The following is a 12,141-nucleotide window of genomic DNA, read 5'->3' as shown; positions in this document are numbered from 1 at the left end:
TAGTGCCATAATTGGCCCCCACTTTACATATGAGTAAAACTGAGGCTCAGAGAGGTTGAGTATAGTGTCTGATGCCACACAGCTAAAAAGTGGCTGCATTGGTATCCCAGCTGCAGCAGTCTGGTTCCAGAGCTTGTGCTAGTGACCACTGTACTAGCCTGCCAGGAGGAGGGAGAAACTCTGTGGGGTGTGCGTGCATGTGTGTGTGTGTGTGTGGTGGAGGGTAGTAGATGTCATTGTAAGGTATTCCTGTGTTAAGATATTAGTGGGCCAGGCTTGCTTGCAGAATCTCTGACAAATACACCACAGAAGATGGTTCTCAAGGGCTGGGGATGTGGGCTTTACCCAGTAGTTAGTCAGTCCCAGGACCTTTGCTGGGAGAGTCTGGGGAGGCCAGGCCTATGGGCCCACCCGCTTCTCCATCTGCTCTTCACGTGGGACACAGAGGAGGCCGGAACCACCTGACCTCCCTCCCTGGTCTCTACTTCTGCCCAGCCCCTCTCGGGAACATCTTCTGGTTGACAGCCAGGGTCCTTTGTTCCGGACATGGTTTTTTCAGATCTGAGTTAGTTGAGTGGATCCAAGTGCACCTGTAACTGAGGACACTCCCCGCTCCCAGGAATGCTGCCTCCTGCTGGAGTGCCCCGGACCCCCATAGCAGAGCACTGTGGCCATGCTCCCGGCTCCCAAGTCTAGCCTGCTGGCCTCGAAGAGGCTCCACGGAGCCCAGCCCAGGGGTCATGGATCTGGAACGTGGAGAGCCCAGCCCTGGGGCCGTGGACCATGAACGTGGTTACCTGGGCGCTGCATCGGGTGAGCCGGGCACTACTTTGTTGTTGCTATTGTTCAGTTGCTCCGTCCTGTCTGACTCTTTGCGACCCCAGAGACTGCAGCACACCAGGCTTCCCTGTCCATCACCAACTCCCGGAGCTTGCTCAAGCTCATGTCCATTGAGTTGGTGATGCCACCCAACCATCTCACCGTCTATTGCCCCCTTCTCCTTTTGCCCTCAGTTTTTCCCAGCATCAGGGTCTTTCCCCAGTGAGTCAGCTCTTAGCATCAGATGGCTAAAGTATTGTATATATAAGTAAATACAATATGTAAGTGTATATAAGGACACTGCCTGGGACTCCATATTTCTTGTCATCCCTACAGCCCCCACATATTCTCTTTCACAGACAAGAGACTGAGGCCCACCCAAGGAGGTTAAGGAGATTGCCCAAAGTTACAGCCCAGAGCCGAGGCCAGCCCAGCTGTATCTGCGGCTTGTCCTGCTCATCCTGGTCTGGGAAATCGAGTGTGTCTGGTGTGACAGGGAGGTCAGGGCTGCAGGGGACATCCTGGCTCCTTCCAGGTCTCAGATTCCTCTTATCTCAGGCGAAGACAGAAAGTGCGGCTTTCCTTCCTATAAACTGTTTTAACTGAACCTCACCACAGGTCCTGGGCGGTGCTGGTTTTAGGATGGATAAGGAATGGGTGCGGCCCAGTGCGGGATGTTGGCCAAGGGGGGTGAGCAGGGGTGCGACCGGCCTTTGGCAGAGACTTGGATTTGAGCGCCCCCGGTTGGGTGAGCCTTGGGCCTTGGGCCATCTCTTTACTGCCTTGGAGAGACAGTCCATTTTTCAATTCTGTGATCCCACAGTTGGAACGTTTGGAGCTGGGACTCAGCTTGCTGTTCAGAAATCTGTACTTTCATAGGCAGACTGTTTAGGAAGAAGGATTGTCTGTTTCACTGAAGTCAATGATCATAACAGCTAAATTTTTGAGCACTTCCCAGGCATCTTTACATGTGTCAATTCATGAAACCCACCACAACAAACTGCTCTGCAAGACTGACTTTATTATCACCATTCCCATTTTACAGATGAAAACAACAAGGCTAGGGGGAGTTAGGTAGCCTGCTCCAGAGATCCCTCAGCCAGGAAGCGGCCGAGTGGGGATTTGAACCCAGGGAGAGGCTGCAGAGTCATGCAGGCGACACTTTCTTGGCTTTAGAGCTGCATTCGGGGAGGGTCCAGCCGTTTGGAGCTGCCTTTGCCCCACATTACCAGAGAAGCTGGTTTATCCCCATTTTGAGAGATGAGTAGAAAGATGGCTCTGAGTAGTTAAGGAATTTGCCAGTATTCAATAGGTTGTAAATAGCAGTATTAAGATTGAACCCAGGTCCACTGACTCCAAATACAGAGTCACTCTTTTTTTAATTTTAATTAATTTGTTTATTTGGTCTTAGCTGGAGCAAGTGGAATCTTCGACCTTTGTTGTGGCATGTGGGATTTATTTTTTTAGTTGTGGCATGCCGGATCTTTAGCTGTGGCATGTGACCTCTTAGTTGCAGCATGTGGGATCTAGCTCCCTGACCAGGGATCGAACCTGGGCCCCCTGCATTGGGAGTGTGGAGTCTTAGCCACCGGACCACTGGGGAAGTCCCTTGGGTCCCCCTTACATCGTTTCCTCCCTTTCTTGCTAACTTGGAGGCTCATCTCATGTCAGCTGGCCTTTCTGTGAGGTGCCCATGCTTTGCTGGTTTGGAGCAAGGGGTTTCCTCAGTGGCCTCCATGTCAGTCCCTTGGGGTCAAGCACAGTGTCTGCTTTGCTTCTGCTCCCCCAGCACCTCACAGGCGAGCCAGGGCTCCCTCCGCATGTAGGGTGATCAGAAAACGTGGTCCATTCATCTGGGCGCAGTGTGTGCGCTTTGGAACCTAGAAGCCATGCGGTGTTGAGATGAATGCCGGGTCCCGTGTGACTGTGGCCGCTTCCCCCTCTTTGGCGACTGTTTCCACGGGGCCTGGTGGCTTGAGAGACTGTGTCAGGGCTCTGCTACTTGAGTGGGTCCTGTCTCCCCTGTGGGTGGTCTTTGCTCTGTGCCAGGTGTTAGCAGATTCTGCCCGTTTAGGGGCCTCGGAAAGCTCTGCAGCCCAGAAGCATTTCCCTTCTGCTTGGCCTAACCCACTCCCCGCTGTGCACGTTTCCTTCTCTGCCGTGGAAATGGGAACCAGCTGGCCACGATTCCTTGAAATCACCTCCTCAGCCTCTCCAAGTAGAATAAGCCCGAAACAGCGTAAGCCACTCCCAGGCTTCCTTCTCTTGTCCTTCTCTGATACTTTCTCCCAGGTCCTGCTCCCCAGGCCATTTTAGCCATGTCTCTGCTCTCCTGGGGCCTTCTCCAGAGCCTCCAGCAGCTGTGTCCTTTCCGGGCCCCTGCCTGTCTCGGGGGCCCATCCCCACCAGATCTCTAGTCCTGGGGCAGCTTTGGAGTTGGCTTCTCCTTTGCTCACAGACAACAGAAGACTCAACCACAAAGATTAACAACCCAAGTTAAAAATGGGCAAAGAACTTGAATAGGTAGATCTTGGGAGAAGATTTGCAAATGACCAGCAAGCACAGAAAGTGAGAGAAATGCAAACCAAAGCCTTCTTAATACCGACTAGGATGGTTTTGATAAACAAGAGCAACAAACAAGTGTTGGCGAGGATATGGAGAAATTGGAACCCTTGTGTGTTGCTGGTGTGGATGTAAAATTGTGCAGCCATTGTGGAAGACAGCTAAGTGAAACATAGAATTACCATATGGCCCAGCAATTCCATTCTTAGGTATTACCCCGGGGAGTTGAAAACATGTGCCCACGCAAAAAACTGTACCCGAATGTTTTAGCATCACTGTTCACAGTAGAAGGTGGAAACAACAAATGTCCATCAATGGATGAAATGAATGTGTAAACAGAGTGTGATCGTGTATGTGCATATATCTATATATACAGGGCCACACAATGGAATATACATATTATACTAAACATGCACACACACAACGGAATACATATATGTATGTATATATGTATATATATATATGTATATAGTGGAATATATAGTCCATTACCTGTCTATACACACGTATACCTACGGACAATTAAATCTAATTGTAAGGAGTGAGGTACTAACACGTGCTGCAACATGGATGAACTTGGAAAACACAATACTAGGTAAAAGAAGCCAGATGCAGAGGGTCATATATTATGTGATTCCACTTATATGAAATACCCAGAATAGGTAAATCCGTAAGGACAGAATGCAGATGGTGATTACTGGGGGTAGGAGGCAACGGGGAGTGACTTAGTGGGTGTGAAGTTATATTTTAGGGCAATGAAAATGTTTTGGAACTAAAGGTGATGATTGTACGAGATTGTAAAATGTACTAAACACCCCTGAATTATATACTTTAAAACAATTAGTTTTACTTTATGTGGGTTTCACCTCAGTTCAGACACACAAGCATGCTTCGGAGGAGACGTGGGACACTCGATGCAGGCCAGATCAGGCGTGTCTGACACCTGATTCACTGAGTTCCATAGCGAAGGGATGGTCCCTTGTATTCCCATTTTTCCAGATAAGAAAGTAGAGGCTCGTCTAGGGCACTCCGGTTGTAGGGGCCCAGACACAAGCGAACCAGAGCTTGTCTGACTCTGACCTGCCTCTGATCACTCTTCTATGCTCCTTCCCCGCAACACAGAGAGACTTCTGTTTCGTGTTGTTTGTTTTAGATACTAAGCTCTTGTGGATGAGCTGCGCTGACCCTGAGGAAGTCAGTTCTAGGCCCATTTGTGAGATGCCTACTCTTTTCTTCCCATGGGTCCTTTGAGGTCCAGCCCACTCTGGCTGCTCGTCCACAGCGATCTTTTTCTCACATGGACTCCTCACGTGCCTTACAGGGAGGCAAAGGTTTGTAGCTGGAGAGACAGAAGATGGGGGTCTGAGTCATGGTTCTGTTGTGTGATCACGCTTGTTTCTCTCAAACTCTCGGGACCTCAGTTTCCTTGACCATGTGATGGGAGATCATAAGAACACCCACCTCACCCTTCCTGGGTCATCCATGCAGGGTAAGTGCTCTGAGCAGAGAAAACATCATATGGACTCAAGTGATGGGAGTGATCACTTTGAGTCAAGTTCAAGCTTCTTGCATATTCAGCAGAGAACAGACCTCAACTCCAAACTGTAGCACAGTTGGCTGTAGCATGGCTGGTACTCAGCAATGATTTGTTACACGAACAATTCAATGAATGAGCAGAATAGGCAGTTAGAGATCTCAGCTGTGGGCTTGGTCCAGGAGCTAGGCTTGTCATTTGTCCTTTGTCTGTGCGCTACCGGGGACTGAAAGCACCGTAGGTCATCAGGAAATAGTTGTGAACTGGTCTGCTTGTACAAACAAACCTGCGTGCCTCATTCCATTGCACTTTGTAGGTGTTGTGTCTTTTACAAATAGAAGGTTTGAGGCAACCTGTGTCCAGCAAGTCTGTTGCTGCCATTTTTCCAACAGTATTTTCTCACTTTGTGTGTTTGTGTCACATTTTGGTAGTTCTTGAAATATTTCAGACTTTTTCGTTGCTGTTGTATTCGTTACAATGATCTGTGATCTTTAATGGTTACTGTTGTAATGGTTTGGTTTTATATTTTTAAATTAACGTATGTACGTTAGAAATAATGCTGTTGCATGCTTCATAGGCTACATACACCACGGTGTAAACGTAACTTTTTAAAAAGATTTCTTTAAATTTATTCTTTAATTAGAGGATGATTGCTTTACAGTGCTGTATTAGTTTCTGCTATTCAACGACATGGATCAGTTCTAAGTATACATATCCCCTTCCTCTTGAGTCTCGCTCTGAGCCCCCATCCCACCCTCTGGGTCATCACAGCACTGAGCTGAGCTCCCCACGCCTTACAGTAGATTCCCACCAGCTATCTGTTTTACACACAGTACTGTATATGTGTCAATCCTGATCTCGAGGCTTGTCCCACCCTCTCCTTCCCCACCGGGGTCCATAAGTTCGGTCTCTACATCTGCATCTCTGTTGCTGCCCTGTAGATAGGTGCATCAGTGCTGTTTTTCTAGGTTCCATAAATATGCACTAATATACAGTATAACCTTTATGTGCACTGAGAAACCAAAAAAATTCTTTGTGACTTGCTTTGTTGCCATGCTGCTTTATTTCCGTGATCTGGAACCGAATCTGCAATATCTCTGAGGTGTGCTGGAGGTAGACAGGTCCCTCCTGATCCCTGGATCTGGGCCGCTTTTCCTTTCAAAGTGGGGATTATTGCAGGGAAACGGGCTGGAGGAAGATCAGAGGACTCTGCTCCCATCCCCCCTCACCCCGAAGAGGGCAGAAGCAGGACTGGTGTTCCCGGTGGGCCGTTGTCAGGCTGTCACCTCAAGCGGACGTTGTAACGGCGGGAGACCTGCATTTCTTCTGCCCAGATTCTATCAGGCTTTTAGGAGCAGGAGCTTGACTCAGTGGAGGCAGTGGCGGTGTCTCTCCACGCACAAGTCAGGGGAGCGTGAGTGTCATCCTGGCTCCGCCAGCAGGATGGCTGGCCGTCTCTCCTTGCTGACTGAGGCTGCCCTGGGTGTTCCTGTGGATTCGTTCACCCTCGGCCACGTGACCTTGGCAAGGTCGCACATGTTGTCGGAGTCTTAGTTTTCACGTCTGCCAAATGAGGAGTGGGCATGAGGCTCGGAACATCGCTCAGGTCCTTTACGGCCCCAGAGTTCGTGACGCTCTCAGGCCTCAGTGAGCGTGTCCCGTGGCCCTCTCCTCTGCCGTGCCCTTTGCTGCCCGTACCCCCACCCTTTCCTCTGCTAATCCTCCCACCCACCCCTTTTTACTCAGCAGCTCCTCTGGACCTGGCCTTATGCCAAGTCCTGAAGATACAGAGATTCAAACAAGCTCCCTGGCCTGACACGCTCACAGTCACGAGTGGGCCAGAGTTGTTTGAAGAAAAGAGGACTGTCAAATGGAGTGAGTGCTGTGGTCCAGAAAGGGGAGACTGGTAGCCACAGAGGAGGCCGGCAGCCACTCCTTAAGATCCTCGAACGGGGACTCAGGCCTGCTCCTGCGGCAGCTCCTGGATGGGCTTGTCTTGATGAGGAGGCGCAGTGTCGGTGATGACCTCAAGTGGCCCCTTTCGGCCACAGGAATCTTTGATGTGGAATGCTCAGTTGCCGCCTTTGCTGGAGAAGAGGGAGAGAAAGAAAGAAGGGAGAAAGAGGGGCTGGCCGGCCCTCCTGCACATTTCTGCTTGTGGGACCAGACCTCTGTTTCCTGGAGCTGCAGGCTGTGTGTGTGGGAGGTGTGGTGGCTTGGCTGTCCCCGGGGACAGGGCCCTCCCCACGCAGCGGTGATGGCCCAGACAGACCTCCTCTCTGGGCCCTGTGTCAGCACCTTGTGGCTGGGGGCAGAGTGGAGCCTGAGTTTGCAACAGCCCGGCCGCCCGCCAGAGTGATGCTCAGGGTGCAGCGATTCTGAGGCTGACACTGGCATTTGCCCCTCAACCCCATCCCCCGCAAGGGAGGTTGTGGACAAGGCAGCTTTTCTAATAAGCAGCCTCTGCTTGCCCTGTAGGAGATGAAAGACTGTGTGTGAGAGTGGGTAATTTGGGGTTTTCCTGATGAAAGCAGCTGACATTTGTTCGGACCTCTGCATGCTGCAGCCCTTGCCTTTCATCTCTGCTATCAAAGCCCAGCTCGTATTGACCTGCATCCGGGGCGGGCATTGCCACCGGAATTGAGTTGGGCAGAGACATTACTTTGCCAACAAAGGTCCGTCTAGTCAAGGCTATGGTTTTTCCAGTGGTCATGTATGGATGTGAGAGTTGGACTATAAAGAAAGCTGAGCGCCAAGAATTGATGCTTTTAAACTGTGGTGTTAGAGAAGACTTTTGAGAGTCCCTTGAACTACAAGGAGATCCAACCAGCCCATCCTAAAGGAGATCAGTCCTGAGTGTTCATTGGAAGGACTGATGCTGAAGCTGAAGCTCCAATACTTTGGCCCCCTGATGCGAAGAGCTGACTCATTGGAAAAGACCCTGATGCTGGGAAAGATTGAAGGTGGGAGGAGAAGGGGATGACAGAGGATGAGATGACTGGATGGCATCACCGACTCAATGGAGAGTAAACTCCGGGAGTTGGTGATGGACAGGCAGGCCTGGCGTGCTGCAGTCCATGGGGTCGGGAAGAGTCAGACACGACTGAGCAACTGAATTGAACTGAACTGAACTGAATGGTAAAATATAAAGGAAACAGTAAAGTGACCCTTGCAATGGATGGTTTAGTGGCAGCCTCGGGGCGAGTCCAGACTCTCCTGGTTGGAGGTGGGGATTTCCCCCTCCATAGCAGGTTGTGTATGACTGTCCCCGGTGGGGCCCTTTGAAAAGAGCTTGCCTTTTGGAGTTGGGTAGGGCTGGCTGGATTTGAATGCTGGATTCTCTGCTTACTCTCAGAGTGAAGGTAGGATGTTTACCCTCTCTGATCTGTGTCAGGAGGAGTAATATGATCAGCGACTCTAGTGGTCTTCACAGCTCATCCTGTGTATCATCTGAAGCCCAGGAGACGCTCAGAAGTGTTCATTAGCTTCCACCCTAACTGATGGAACTTGACACGTGCCATAGGCATTAGGGACTGGGTCTGGGACTTGCATTATCCACTGCCTTGTCCATACACTGCCTGCCACGTAGTCAGGCCTCTGTGAGTGAATGGCAGATGGCTCCGTGAAGAAAGGAGTCTTTGCTATGCCACCCATACAGCTGTTCTGGCTTTGCAGGGTGTGGAGTGAGGAAAGAAGGAGGGAGAGAGAGAGAGAAAGAGGGAGTGTGTGTGTGTGTGTGTGTGCGCGCGCGCGCGCATGTGAACCAACCAAGAGTTAGGCTATGTTACTCGAGTCTGAAACATGCTAGGTCGTATGACCTTCACCATGTGTATTCCTGATGTAGGGAGCAAATGCTTAAGATGATGCATTCATAGAACCCCTGCTGCACGCCCATCTAACCACCTCTGAGATAAGTTGAATCCCCGGTTGTAGCAGCCTGGCTTCCGGCCTGTCCCTTGAATACCTTGTTAGCCCTTGAATACCTCCCCTGATGGGGTGATCACTGCCCCTGAAAGATGGTGTTGACATTTCTACTGGTCCTCCTTCCCGAGGCTTGCGTGCTCTGTCCTAGCTCTCTGGGTTCTGATCCTTGGGGCCCTCCACTGCAACAGGCCCCCTCTCACAGAGAACTTTCAAGTTGATGAAGGCAGATGCCATGTCCTTTCTGGATCTTCTGCATTGGGTTGACCACATACTTAACTGAGTGGCCTGGCTCATGCAGTATGGCTTATGCCCCTTGACCTCGTGTCTCTGGTTCCCCAGCCTCTGAGCACTATCTAAGGCTGAAACTAAGTGACACATCACCCGCATCCAGCTCACAGGATGTACTGGGGACACCTGTTCCGCCGGCTGAGGAGCTGAAGGTCCCTGAGTTGTTCTTTGATGCTGATGATTGCAAGAAATACAGGGAGAGGTGACTTCTTCTACCACATGGAAGGGAATCAGGTGGCAAAGTCTCTTCCCATTCTTAACTCTCTGGCCTGGAAAGTGACTTATTTAGTGACAGTAAGTCAGCCTGTCTGGGTTTCAAGAGGTGGCCCTTGGAGCCTGAGCGTCCCTCCTTCCTTTTGTGACCTTGTCTGCAGGGGGCCTTCCGCTGACCACTCAGGCTCAGCTGGAGACTGTGGCCCAGGGCAGTGGAAAGGACATGAGACTGAGAGACTGCAGACTGGGTGCCTCATCTCTGCTCCACCTGGAAGAGTCTCTGCGCAGGGTTTTCATTCTCTAAAAGGCCTTACCTGTTTAAGGTGTGAAGAGTCGGCCTTTCCAAGCCCAGCAGTGTGGGTGCCCTGAGGGGGTCCCTGAGAAGGTCAGAAAGTGGAAAGAAAGCCCCGAAGGCCTCGCCTGTAAGCTCCCCATCCCATTTTCAGATTCCTCACCTCTTTCCTCCTGCACTGCCTGCATGCCTGCAGTTGGGGGGCGTCTTTGATTCTCAGACCATCTGCTAGGCACTTCTGCCGGCTGGGAGCACTCTCTGGCCAGTCTCTCTAGACAGGGTTGGATCCAAACCCCTTGGTCTGCCACGTCTGCCCTTAACTCTGAACCCAGCCTCTTCTCTTGGCCCCCTCCTCCCGCTAGCTGTTCCTGCTCCAGCTACACTGAAATCGAGGGGTCCCCCCTATCAGTGTTCCTGCAGACAGATTACACTGGGAAGCAGAAGTCATCATAACACAAAACCATGCACTCATAAACTCCCTGCTCTCGTCCAGCCCACCCACATCTGAAGATAATCAGTCATTTACTGATTGCCAGATGTTGTAAACATCTGTCAGTCCAGGGCAAGGATAGAAGAAACCCTTAAGTGACCTATGTTTGGCTTCCTCGCTGCCCATTCCCTCTGGACTGCAAACCGAGCGAGGCCCCAGGCCCACTGAAGGCTCACAAGCCCAATTTTCCCAATCCAGAGTTTTGTCCTGCCCCACCAGCTGTGTGACCCTGGGCAAGTTAAAAAACCTCTCTGTGCTTGTATGCTTTATCTGTAAAATCAGACTAATACTAGTTCCTGCCTGCCAGGGTGACTATGGCATTAAATGAGTTAATACATGTGAAGGCTTAGAACAGTGTTTCTTGGCACAGGGGAAACACCCGTTAAATGTTAGCTATTGATATTGGTGTGCCCACAAAGCTTTTTACTGCCCCTTGACTCATGTACTGGCCCAAAGCAAGTTGTGTCGGTGATTATGTATTATATAAACTGATGAGAACGGAGCTGTTTCATGAAAAACGAGGTTGAGCACTTTGGAAGGCACGGATAACGTTGATTTGCTAAAAACTTGTCACCAAATCATTGAGAGGCAGAACAGCTGTAAAAAAAAAATAGGAATAAAAAATAGTAAAACTGGAAGGAAGCTGTATTCCATATGTTTGGCTGATGACTCAACTTTTGCACTGCTTTAAAGAAAGGGAAATCAGAAATTGTACTATCAGGAGGATGTGTTTCGCAAGAAAGACCATCTGCATCTCTGGTCCATGGGCCAAAGAAAGATGCTGTTTCTTGACTGGCTCATTAATGTGCAGCTATAGTAAAATACCTACATGTCGGTCCTGTCTGCCTTGCCCACTTGTTCGGTGACATGGCGCTGGGAGAGACAGGTGACAGGACCAGTTCTGTCCAAGGGAGGGAGGCCCACGACCAGTAATTGCATGTCTTGCCCAGACTGCAGGGTTTCCCCATGCAGACAAGGTGCTGTGGGCAGATTTCTTGCGTTACCTGCATTTGCCCCGAGCCTCCTCTGAGCCAGGCCCTGATCCGGAATCTGATAATACCAGAGGTGACCATAGGGAGTAGCCAACAAAGTGGACACGAGTCCCTGCCCCCCTGGGACCTCACAGTGTGTAGGGGTCGGGGGAACTGTAGACAGAAGTAAAGGGTAAATATTGGGTACTTACTCTAGCTGCTTGCTCTAAACCAGGGATTACCAGCTTCCGGGATCTGATGCCTGATGATCTGAAGTGGAGCTAAGGTAATAATAATAGAAATAAAGTGCACAGTAAATGTAATGCACTTGAATCATCTCCGAAACATCCCCCTCCCCACCTCCCCAGTTTTTCTGCAGAGAACAGTCTTCCACGAAACCCATCCTTGGTGCCAAAAGGGTTGCAGACTCCTGCTCTCAGAGGAAGAGAAGCAGGAAGAGACTTGAGTCCTGCTCTAGGGAAGTTCTCGGGGACCCAGGCAGAATCAGGCCAGCTAACCGTGGAGAAGAGATTAAAAAATGATGGTGACCCTCTAGGTAAATTACAAGAAAGTAACTGAAAAATCCAAAAACTTAAAGAGGTCTTAGGAACATGAGTGAAGTCTCAAAAGGTCTTTTGCAAATGATTCTTTTAATCATGAGGAGTGAAGAAGTTTGTGTTTTGTGAGAAAACTTGCTACAACAGGCTCAGTGTAAGATTCATTCATTCTTTTTTTTTTTCAGGGAAGTATAGTCGATTTGATTCACTGTTTGGGGGACCTAACACTCAGAACGAACTTTCAAATGACAGCTTCAGGTTTAAGCATAAGACTCATTTTATATTTAGAATTAGTTATCAGTGATATAGTATACACTTACAATGTGTAAAAGATAAACTTATGAATATAGAATATGTTGTATTTGTAACTGTTTCCTTTTTCAAGAGAGTCTCCTAAACAGGCTGTAAGGCAAGCGACGGTAGTGGCCCAGGATCGCAGTCAGAGGTAGAGACGGGAATCTGAAGCAGAGGCTGGCAGTTTGCGTTTTCAA

The 12,141-nt window shown here is 49.9% G+C and overlaps 1 long non-coding RNA gene across 5 annotated transcripts in view; it reads left to right on the top strand.

Annotated features, from left to right (window-relative positions):
• LOC120878881 overlaps positions 1-12,141 on the top strand; it is a 222,585-nt gene that overhangs the window by 77,970 nt on the left and 132,474 nt on the right. The window lies entirely within an intron of this gene.

Source organism: Oryx dammah, unplaced genomic scaffold (genome assembly GCF_014754425.2).
Source record: "Oryx dammah isolate SB20612 unplaced genomic scaffold, SCBI_Odam_1.1 HiC_scaffold_19, whole genome shotgun sequence".
In the NCBI taxonomy this organism is placed as follows: domain Eukaryota; kingdom Metazoa; phylum Chordata; class Mammalia; order Artiodactyla; family Bovidae; genus Oryx; species Oryx dammah.
Note: the sequence above shows the minus strand (reverse complement) of the source record. Positions and strands in the feature narration are given on the sequence as shown.